Genomic DNA, 12,209 nt, shown 5'->3' on the forward strand with positions numbered 1-12,209 from the left:
CACTTAGCAACACATAAACTATTATAACAAAAATAGATATGATAGTCGAATTGGGAAATGAGACAAAATTTTGTGGCAGATTTCTAACAAAATTTTATGTGCGCAATGTTTTTTTGCACTTTAAATATAGAAATTTTCTACCATTGATTTAGAGGTTTAATAAATGATACATATTCATTTAAAAATTGTTTAGAATTTGAACAACGAGCTGTAGGTGATATTAATTTATCATTTGTGCAAAGACATTTGGTCGGAAATTGTGGGTCTGGAAATCTGCGTTATTTTACATGATGTCTGACTGCTTCATTTCTCGGTTTCCAATTGCGTTGCAAGTTACTGATGTGTTGCCGTGCATTTCTATGTTGAGCACGATCAGATACGCAAACCTGCAAGGTTCTAAAACTGAAGCATTAAAAAATAAGGGCGATTATTGCGGAAAACAGAATTGCCATTTTATTTGGAAAATAAGAGCAAAATACGTTAGTCGTTTTTTTGCTGAGAATCTCAGAGTTTTTTGTATTAGCCTCCAAACACTTTTCTGCACATTGTCTCTTGTTATTCGAACTGCCATACCAGCCCCCCACAGAGCTGTTTTTTCCGCCACAAAACATTCAGTCATTCACCAATCCTAACCGTACATTACCTTGAATCAGCTGTAACGTCTTTGTTTTACAACTGAGCAATTTTGTAGTCAGCCTTCATGTGTTACCAAACACTAGCAATTCTTCTGGCAAAGAAAGCAAAACTGCCCTAATGTGGGTAAATGTATAGAAAATGGGTATTTTTACCTGACCTTTGCCAAACAAATATTAACGTGCGAATCGCTCAAAATATCATTAGATAAAGGGTAGTTTCCCAATTTAAATGCTTCGGACAGTACACAGCAAAGTTTTGTTTAACTAACCAGTGCTTTTATCTTAATTTCCTTGTGATTCTGGTACTTTGTTAGTAACCAAAGATTGCAAATTGAAAATAGGACAGAATTTTTCTACACAAAAGTGGAATTATTGTACGATCATCAGAAACACCACGTTTGGTTACAACAACGAGATAAAAAAACATGGTAGAAACGTCTCTAGAGAAGGGTATACGCAATTACCTTCAATATCCATTGCGCAAAACACAGAAAGCAACAATTGCTTAAAAACCCACATCCCCGTAAAATAGGTTTGCGTGGAAGTTGTTTCGCTGTCAATTAAAAATCAAGAATAATTCCTCAATGCAGTCGAAAAATCAAGTTTTGCAAATAATTCATAAATCATGTGACATCAAATTTGGTGCCTATGCGAGCAGAATATGGCCTAAAAAAACTAATTTAATGAAACAAAGTTCAGATCTCTGTCAGTAAAAACAGAAATTGAAATTGAGATAAAAGCAGCGACAAACTGCGATGGACGACGGCAATAAACCGCAACAAACAGCGGCACACAATACACGTTGTATCGCTTTAAAATGGAATGAATGAGGATGGGTATTTTATTGGAAGGGACATCTCAATGTATTGCGCCACGTATTCCCAACCAAGTTTGCGACAAATCTGCAACAAACAGTGGTAAGTTCAAACAACACAGCTCGAAAATATTACAAATATCACATGCAGTTTATTACTTTTTATGCAACAACAAGTAAAACTTATTGTATTTTATTTTTATTACATTTTGCATTTCAATGATATTTCGAAATTGGTTTGCTTTAAACCTGTACATAAATACCTTTGTGGTTGTAGAAATGTTTCTAGCCTTGTTTTTTTAGTTTTAGAAATTTGTTTGAAACCATTTTTGATCAAACAATCATGTTAGGTCGCGCACGAGCGACAAGTTTATTGGGTACAAAGCTTGAAGTGAATTTCTTGCGTGTAAATAGTTTCCCAAAACACAGGTGACGTAACACGTCAATATTAAGACTTGGATACAAACCTCAATAAGTTTCAAGTCAGTCTCTTTGTATTTCTTGTCGTCGCTTTGTTTAAGCAGGGCTCGGGCGGCCAGACCATATTTCTTATTGGCGACCGCGTGTTTAAAAACAAAAGGCAGAACCTGGAAACGACAAAAATGTCATTAAAAGCTTGCACTGGTGTTGTTTATACTGTGTATATATGCTGGTACTCTGTACAGAATGAATTGAACATGATGATTTTCTCTTAACTATTGGTATAACATGCACTTGTCAGTTAAGGCGACAAGCTCATAATAGCGCTTATGTTAATTTATAACTTCACCATAAGTTGTTTCACAACTACCAAGATTGTCAGCGCCCTCATGCGGTTCATCTTTTAAGAGAGAAATGTGTTAAAAAACGACAACTGGTGTATTCAATACACTGTAAAATATGTTACTAAGCTACAAGTATAATTACAGCGATATAAGCATGAATCAAAGATAGTAAAGATACACCTGTGGCTTCACTTTTTGATCTTTCTTCCCTCGCTGTGTCAAGTTGAATCATTTTATCTGCGAGAGCACTACCTTTATACACGAGCGATCCAATGAGATGACATCTCTGTTTTTCACTTTCACTGCGAAGGAAAATGTAAATGGGTCATTCCATGTCAAATCACCTAAAACCATCTTAATTGTTCTACTGGCCAAACCAGAAGGAAACTTGTTGGACCACTGAAGGAAACATTTCGTGTGTGATAGGAACGCAATTATTGTCCTTATTAAACATATATTATAACAGAAGAGGAACAATTTTCAGAATGTGGATGAAGTGGGGTGCTATGTATTTATGAATAAGGTTTATTTTCTGTGTACCTTGAGAAAGGAAAACAAGTTTGTTGTGCAAAAACATGAATTAGGAAAAATTGAATTTCAATGCACTAAAATTGCCCTATTTGATACCACAGCTTGTGGGAAAATTACAGTATAACATTTAATATTCCATGCTGTGTATAAAAACAAGGTATATCCCAAATTACGCATGCATGACCAAAAGAGATGTTTCTTGGCCAATATTATCTTTATAAAGCGATATAACAAGAAACCGAAAACTTTTACCGGTTTAATGATTTGATATGTTGTAGCTGTAAGCTGTATGTTATAAGACCTTAAAGTTAACCACCTGACAACCTCTGGGTCAAGAATCAGGCCAGGTCAAATTCAGGGTTACAACAAAGGTCAAGAGGTCATTGTAAGAAGGAAATACATAAATCAAAACTGATTATACAGACAATTCTCTTCCAAACAATACCGAAGTCATCAAATTTGGCCAAGTAGTTTTCGAAACAAAGGGGTTAAAGCAGAAGGCAAACCCCTGAACTTTGCCCCAAAACGACAACTGTAGGGAAACATAACTCTTGAACCAATGATCTGAGTGAACTAAAATTTGGCATGAGTGACTGTGCCATAGTACTTAACACATATGTTTCATCTACATTAAAGAGGTTTAGGTCATTTGGTGATGATTTAACATGAAATGGCTTAAATTTATGTAATATTGATTGACTTGCAAGCAATCGCTAAGTTGCATTGTAAATATACACGCATATATACAGTATTAGAACATTATTGGCATAACATTATATTACTTCTACCAGCTCTTCACTTGAAACGTTTTACACAGAAATAGAATTTTAACGAATCACACTAGAGTTAAATGGTTGCCAGTCTGGTGGTTTTACCTCTTTAGGACCTATATAGGTATTAAATTGGGCAAATTCTGTTTTCAAGGCCCTCTGCAATAATGCACCTGGTGACTTGTCCACTTGTTTCCCAACAACCGTTGATGGGTCATGTGACTTACATAGGGACCTAATATTCTTCAAGGTTAAAAAAAAAATTGCTGCTCCTGGATGAAACTGTACAGAGCAAGGACTTGTTACGCCTCCTGGAAGATCATATCACTAACAGGGGGGGTCATAACCAGCCCTGGAGGGTTGCCTAGGTACTTTTTCAGCAACTAACTTTGATGCCATTGCATGGAGAAGAGTTGGGACTTACACAAAAACGCAAATGAGTGGGCAGTTAAACGATTCAATTTTCTGCAAAATTAGGTTTCATTTTTTGTTGCTTGTTTTACCAAAATACTGAGTAACCAGGGTGGCAAATGAACCTAGGGGGGCGGCTAAACCATTTTTTCACACACTAATTTTGATCAAAATTTGTAGATATGGGATGAATCTTTCATAAAATCAAAAATGATTGGACACTTAAACGATTCACAAATACAGCCTGAATTTTTTGCTCCATTTTCACCATAATTTTCAGCAGCACCCACCATCAAGTAACTACCTCATTAAAATAGCCCAAAACCCCACTAAAACTGCCCCAAACACCCTAAAATTCGCCATGACAACAGCACGCACATGTGCGCTCATTCAACCGTTAATTTAACTTAATTGCGTCACTGCTTTGCTTGCTGATGCATGACTTTGCATTGTGACACAGGTCTACACGTTGGGCATTTCCCAGCACCAAAGCTAATTTTCATAGAAATACCAATATGCGTCCTTTATGGAAGCAGCATCTGGTCTTGGGTCGCACTTAATCCCAAGGTTAGCTGATAATTGATGAGTATCAATACGAGATATAACTTCATCAGCCGTCTCTATTATTTCATCCAATTTCTCCTCTCTTGTCTACAAATGCACGAGCTTAATGATGGTGAAAAAATAACTTTTGTTTTCAAAGTATTTCCGGAATTTTTACTAATTCACCTGTCTTAAAAAATTAATGATTACCTTTGTCGCTTCAAGTGCTTGCAGTTTAGCCATGTAAAGAGGTATGTGCTCACCCCAGTCCAACCTCAGTTTATCAAACAAGTCCAGTCGTTCTTGTCTGTCACGGAATATCAATGTTTAGGATATAATCGTGTCAGCAATGATTTTGTTAATTATCAGATTTGGTTACGTCATACTTAGCAACCCAGGAAATTTGAAGGTCTCTGACGTCATCCTCACACTGGTTGGAGCTTTTGTTTGATTTCTTTGAGTTTGAGTTGCGGTTAGTTTTGTTCTTGCTCGGTGGGTCGATCAGGACGTACGTGAATTTGTGTGTGTACTGCAGGAAACAAGATAGGCAACATATAAGATTTACTGATTTAGATGCAGAAGCCTAGGACATCATCTACATGAAAAAAAGAAACAAAGAAAAAAGGTGAATTTCTACATAGTTTGTTATTCTACCTCTTTAGAAATCTTGGACTTTTTTCCGCTATTCAAGCTCTGTTAACAATACACATTGCTTCAGAGGAAGATAAATTGAGTGTTTGAATTAACACAACTTACTGCACGTTTTCCAAGCTCCCCTTTTGCCATGCTCATCTGACCAATCAGGTACTGTCCTCCAGTCACATGCTTTGGTAATCTGAAGTATTTAAAAGTGATTTAAATGTTGTTTAGCGCTTGTCACATGACAAACAAACCAAACAAACACAATCTTACTTGTCTTCTTGTAAAGGAGCAACATAGAATGGAAATGGATGTCCAGGAATCACTGTTTGATTCGACATCTTGTTACTTCCCATCAACGCGTCTCTGTGTGTGGAAAAAACATCCAGTGATATTGATGACGACAGTTTGGCTTTCACCACTAGTGTGGCGTCCTTGAGTCGGTGTAGGGCGTCCCTCGATGAATGGGAGACTTGTAAGCATATTGTGTATTTACCTTTGTCCAATTTGATTGGGTACTGTAAGATAAATACATGCACAATCAACTGTGTCTAATTGCAAATATGATATGTAATCACTATAATGAATATACCTGGTGAGGATAAGCGTCCCCTGCACCCACAAGGCACTTGTTGGAATCAAACATCAACCATATCTGACTGTTATATTCATTCTCGTACAATAAATCCGACAACATGGGAAAGGATATGGTGACATCAGATGATTTTGTCTGCAGACAATTTATTGTGAGTTGATAAGTTACAATAGTAGCCCCAGTAATTGGTGCAGGCTGCTCAGTTTAAATCTTCATAAATTCATCATAAATTGTTTTAGGTTTATGCGATAATTTCGTAACTAAAACATGAACAGTTTTAAGTCTCTGTTGATTCAAATCAACCACATTCTCACCACATGCAAAGGGTATGTGTTGATCATCTCATATGTTGGTTGATCTCCAAGAACATGATCTCTAGCTGATAATGGACGTATACAATGATCAGTTGCTCTCAGAGGTTGAACAACGTGTTTGAGGGTTATAGAGGGTGAGAGATCCTCTCTTTCCAATGAGCAAGCTTCAAGGCGATGAATTCCGTTGGCTGCATGCTGGCGAGGTTCATGACTACGTTACTTTCTGTATTTACTTCATCTTGGTTGTACAACACACATGCAAAGTTTTGTGTTCAGGACAAGATACCACATTACGAAAGATTGAATCGACAATCTAAGGCAGTGTGGTCTATCTCAGCTATCATATCATTCATTTATTTATAGTGACATCACCGACACTGATTGATATTAGCTGACTAGTGGTAGCAACATGCTCCTGGTAAGATTTGAACTTTGAACCCACAACCTTGACTACAGTGGTTCACCAATCAGAGTGAATGAAGTGGTCGGTTTGGGTATATTCTGTGTTATGAGTTAAATATAGAAATATTACACTCACCATTACCAAGTTGTTGCTAACGGTTATCCCACGGAATTTGACGTCATATGAAATGGAGACGTCACCTAAACTTGACCACCAGCGGGCGACACAGAGTTCTACTGTGATCCCAGACTAAAAAGTAAAACACAAGTAATGCAAAAAAATGCATGTAGACTGCGTAAGCTGCAGACAGATGGCCACTGTTTCAACATAAAAAGTCTCATCAGTGCTGCTGGTGTAACTATCAGACGACTTTGCTGACCAAACGGCCAAGCAAAGACTTCCACTTTGTGGTGACAATCACCGTCATTCGTTGATCCAAACTAGGTGCAACCTACGGTGATTGTATAGTCACCACAAAGTGGAAGTCTTTGCTTGGCCGTTTGGTCAGCAAAGTCGTCTGATAGTCACACCAGCTGCACTGATGAGACCTTTTATGTTGAAACAGTGGCCATCTGTCTGCAGCTTACGCAATTCATATTATTGGCTCCACTTTGCTTATCAAATGTATGTAGAGGTAAAAAAATTACCAATGTTAGATATTATATGATATTATTGTGCACAAAGGCGGGAATTGTTACCTGAACAGCTCTGTGGAGCCACCTGCTGGAACATTTACAAGCTTGTAAAACTCTTGTTCACGAAATGCTCTTTGAGGTCGAATATTGACGCAGTGTAACACGAATCTTGCTGACTGATCGATTGAGTGATTTTTCAACGTCATTTCTGTGGGAAAAGTAATTGTCTGATCCTAATATAAGAGTCAATACAAGCCTCAAGCAAGCTGTTGCTAAGAACTAAAAAATACATTTTCAGCATAAAGTTAATTCTAGGTTGAATCTGTGCATTTGTCAAATCCTGACCTGCCCATGTTGCACCTTCAGGTACATGGAAGAACTTTCTTGCTATCTGTCCAGGTTTAAACGTTTGTTGTTCTTGTTGAAGTCGGTAGTTGGTGAGTTGATCAGTTCTAGACAAAGATATCTCAGGTTATAAGTTTTGTGAAATTTTTCATTCAATGGGAAATGAAGTCAAAAAAATTACAATAAAAATTAATCATAAATAAATAAAAATACATAAAAGACAGGAAACTGAAGGATCTTACTTTTCTGGTTTAATGACAGTGACTGGCTAAGTGAAAAGTACTCCTGCATCCAAACGCTTTGTGTTGAAACTTTGAACCTGGGCATAATGTACACCTGGAGGTAATCCTCTTGGATCCACCTGATAATACAACCAGATGATGATTTAATTTAAACAAACATGAATTAGAATCCATAGAACAGATCAACATCTTTTCAGTAACATTATTTACCTGGTGTTTGCGTAACTATATTGTTAAAGTCTATTCCAAATTGTTTAGTTTAGGCAAATCTTGGTGGCAGCCATAAAACTTACTTTGACGACAAACGCTCTTGCCATGTTCATCATTTCAAGATGTGTTGGACAAACTACCCAGGGCTGGTCACTGCATACAGCCATGTGACAACTGAATTCAATCTTTTCCTCAGGACCTGAAGATTGAGAAATGAACGTTCATCCGCAAACACAGACTAAGAGGGTTTGACAACTGTTTAATATTTCTTGTGCTTACTTGCTGAAGAGTGGAATTTGGGTTCGACAGTCACACTGACAGAACGTGGTTTCAAACAATCTTCATAAGAACGTAGATAAATTCCTGCAAACAAGTTAAATATTATGTTGATTTCATGATCTTGATAGATAACTGAAATTTAGAAACTATACAGGTTGCAAACAACAATTTATCTTAAACTATAAACAATTACCTTTTCCTGATTGTGGAAGTGAAATGTCAAAAGATATCTTGTTTTCTGGTGCAGCAGCATAATTTATATCTCAAATTTTAAGGTAAATGAAGCATATGAATATATAATATTTATTATATATTCATATGCTTCATTTACCTTAAAATTTGAGATATAAATTATATGTAACCTCCCAGTATATTCATATCAGCCTACTTGCAAATATCCATGACCCTGAGCAAAGCATTCAATAGAGCTTTGTTTTGATGCTGTGTTTTGTATCGCACGACGTATACTGTATGGGGTATATTGTATTTCCTGAGCTTTTAATGCTAAAATACAACAGTATTTTTATTCTTGAATCTGCACAAAGCAGCAATTAAAAAATAAAATTCAAAAATTTCCAAAATTTTAGTTGCTGAACTATTTCAATTTTTATTTAGTCTACCAGAGATACAAAGTGAAATTGCACCAAATACACAACTACTTCTTTACCAATATAACTAATTCTTTACCAATATTTACTTAGTTTCTGTCCAAACCAGATGAAAGTCTACCTGATAAAATATGTGCAATTGCACCACACGCATTTGGTGAAGACATTGAGGTTCCATTCATCAGCTGACACCTGTGTAAGGTCCAATTTGGAACAGAGGTGATGGCGCCACCTGGTGCTGATATGGACACGCCAAGTGCTCCATTCACACTAAAATGTGATTCAATAACATTTGAAATTAATAACACAAGGTAACTAACAACAAAAAACAAGTTATTTTATTGCTTACCATGGGCCCCTTGACGACCATGTATACTGGTTGCTAGGCAGTTTTTCAGTCATCGAATATTCAGCTGTCATCATGTTAAGAGATACCCAGGCTCCTACACCTAAAGAACAAGGTAAGGAGTTTGAGAATCTTTATTGTGTAAAGAACTGAATGCCAGCAAAACGCCATGTGAGTGATACTGAAAAGACAAGGAAACCATACAGTCTACCAACAGCACAGGTGCTACCAAAGAAACAATTCACTAGAATTTTTTTAAGAATGATAACAAAGCAACTGATTGATATAGAAAATAAGTCATGTTGAAAATGTTTGTGAATATGTTTTGGACACCTGGCATGAAATAAATGTAATTTTTTTTGTTTTCTTAAAATGCAAGAAATTGTATCAACATTTTATGGACATGGTATTTTAAGTGCACACAGCATAACCCACCTATAATATGCTCTGTAGTGCCACCTGGTGAGCCCACCGTCGACAAACATGGACCATTGTTGCCGGCACTTGACACAAATATGAGATTGTGTTTGGTGACGGCCTATTCTATAGTGGAGCAGATTTTACTGAAAAAACACACATGACAAATTCTATGACATGTAAGTGATAGGTGACATATTTCTTACCCAGCCCCCGGCCAGTGGCACGCTTCACCATAACTGAGGTTAGCAAGATCACATCCCAGACGAACAACCTCTGATAACTGCAACACAAATATGTACGTTAACATACAAAATTTCAAGTATATACACAGATAATAACATGATGTAACCATATGTTCCTGCTGTTTACAATACAGAGTGCAAAACAAAAAGCTACATATTTTACAACAAACAAAATATCAAACTGACCCCTCTGATTAAACCAGTTCCGGTCTCCATGGTAGCAAGTCTGGAATCACCAATCTTGATGGCAACAATTTGTGCACCAGGTGCAATACCATTCTTGTCTGGTTCATCCGCAAAATAACCAGCAGTTATGGCTGCAACATGCGTTCCATGTGACCCTGAAAAATGTTATTTTCTATAGTAAAGGATATAAAGAACAAATGTGACATTACAACACATTCAGGCATTTACCACAATTAGCAACAACACAAAGAACTTTTCCTTCTTCATAAATATTTACAGAGAAGTTGAACATAGCCGTTCTACTCAGGGTTGCATACTGCTGTGATTCATGGCAGCCAGCTAATACTGGGCAAGACTGTAAGTCCCCGGACAAACTAATGTCAACACAAGCTCTAAAAACAAGAGAGCTAAATTCAAATGAGTTTCAGTAAAAATATGACAGAATTCAGTAATTTTGGGTAAGAAGGAAATTTGAAGTTTATTTGTTTGTGAAGAACACAGTTAACTACAACATTAAAAACAGTACAAGAGGAATTATGATTTTCGACTCACTGGTAGGTGTTGCCATCATGAAACACAACACAATCAACAATTGGTCCACATGCATCCCAGCTCTTATCTAATTTGTCCAAAACTTCCACTTGTGCCTGTAGATCCTCCTTATAAAATTTGTCCTTCTGAAGAAAAAGGGGCAAGTTAACATTTGATTTTATTTCTATGGCATGTAGTTTGATAATGTTCAAACAACCTGCAGGGTTCCTTGGTCTGCTTTGGTGCTTTCTTCAATCTTGCCTAGTGTAGTGGCAGTAATTTTCTTGTGCTGGGAGTCCCATGTACCTTCCTTTCTGTGAATATTTAGTTGTTCAGACAACCAAATAAATAAATAAAATTGTTGTATCTCAATAATCACATTACTCCACTTGGGCAGACAAATTAATTGCATGTGCGCACACATTTTGCCTAATTTTATAATATCTTTCATATTTTAAAACAAAATTGCTGTTATAAGGAAAATTCTCTCTTTTTACCTGCAAGCGATCGTTTAGGTTTTTAGGAAAGATGAGGGACAAATCTTTTAAAACAATGTTGTAATTTCCAGTTGGGTTGTTCCAAGCCGATGGAATCTAAAAAAAATACCAACTAATTAACACAATGCCATTTTTCTTGCCATGCTTCAAAATGATATTTTATTGATAAAGATTATGCTGTCAAATCAACATGAATACCAAAGTAACTATGCACCTTCAGTGTTCGACCAGTTAGACCAACATAATTTCCGTCACGATCAGGAGTAACTACAGTGCTTGTGTCAACATCTCCACTACCTGTTGCGTCAATGATGTCGACAATTTTGGGTCTTCCATCTGATGTAAACTGGAAGAACATAGGTGGTTATTTCCTAATTCCTGAATTTCAGAGTTGGTAACATTTGATAAAAGGTAAGTTGATACATAATTTGCCAAAGTGACAATACATGCATTGTCACCCCTGTTTGTTTGTGAGGGGTGACACGTCACCTCAGTCACCCCTATATCGACGCTTATGCATGTAAGTGATAGGTAACATATTTCTTACCCAGCCCCCGGCCAGTGGCACGCTTCACCATAACTGAGGTTAGCAAGATCACATCCCAGACGAACAACCTCTGATAACTGGAACACAAATATGTATATATGTTAATATATAAAATTACAAGTACACAGAAAATAGTAACCGTCTGTTCCAGCTGTTTTAACAATACAGAATACAACACAAAAAGCTACACATTTTACAACAAACGAAATATCAAACTGACCTCTCTGATTAAAGTTCCGGTCTCCATGATAGCAAGTCTGAAGTCAACAATCTCGCAACAATTTGTGCACCAGGTGTAATACGATTTTTGTCTGGTTCATCCGCAAAGTTATGGCTACAACATGCATTCCATGTGACGCTAAAGGATATCAAAAACCGATGAGACTTCACAATATACTGAGGTGATTACCAAAATTAGTAACAACACAAAGAAATTTTCCTTTTTTTATAAATGTTCACGGAGAAGTTGAACATAGACATTGTTAAGAACTATTATTGAATATTTTCACATGGATGTTTGATGTGCAACAACATCACTAGTCACCAAGCTGCACTGTTGAGAACTGATATGTTTGAAAACATACTGCTTTACGTTTTGCTTGTGTTCGAAATCACCATATTTGACTTACTGCTTCATGTACTCCAAATACACCAGAAAGAAGAATTTTGTTGACATTTCATCTAGTCCAAAAAATCCCACAT

General features: G+C 36.7%; 1 pseudogene across 1 annotated transcript; it reads right to left on the minus strand.

Moving 5' to 3' along the window:
• Positions 1-1,939: 1,939 nt before the first annotated feature.
• LOC145903124 (tripeptidyl-peptidase 2-like) lies at positions 1,940-12,184 on the minus strand (annotated as a pseudogene). The gene is made up of 29 exons (XR_014402632.1): positions 12,137-12,184; positions 11,175-11,306; positions 10,961-11,056; positions 10,681-10,773; positions 10,485-10,609; positions 10,161-10,324; positions 9,933-10,087; positions 9,708-9,784; positions 9,520-9,647; positions 9,088-9,187; positions 8,860-9,008; positions 8,519-8,634; positions 8,439-8,461; positions 8,324-8,391; positions 8,131-8,214; positions 7,935-8,050; positions 7,642-7,760; positions 7,400-7,506; positions 7,126-7,262; positions 6,555-6,686; positions 6,017-6,211; positions 5,700-5,837; positions 5,381-5,625; positions 5,225-5,303; positions 4,855-4,997; positions 4,679-4,775; positions 4,437-4,576; positions 2,394-2,515; positions 1,940-2,036 (listed from the first exon to the last, which is right to left on the minus strand). The product of XR_014402632.1 is annotated as a tripeptidyl-peptidase 2-like (transcript).
• Positions 12,185-12,209: the final 25 nt, after the last annotated feature.

This window comes from Ascidia mentula, chromosome 5 (genome assembly GCF_947561715.1).
Source record: "Ascidia mentula chromosome 5, kaAscMent1.1, whole genome shotgun sequence".
NCBI classification, from domain to species: Eukaryota; Metazoa; Chordata; class Ascidiacea; order Phlebobranchia; family Ascidiidae; genus Ascidia; species Ascidia mentula.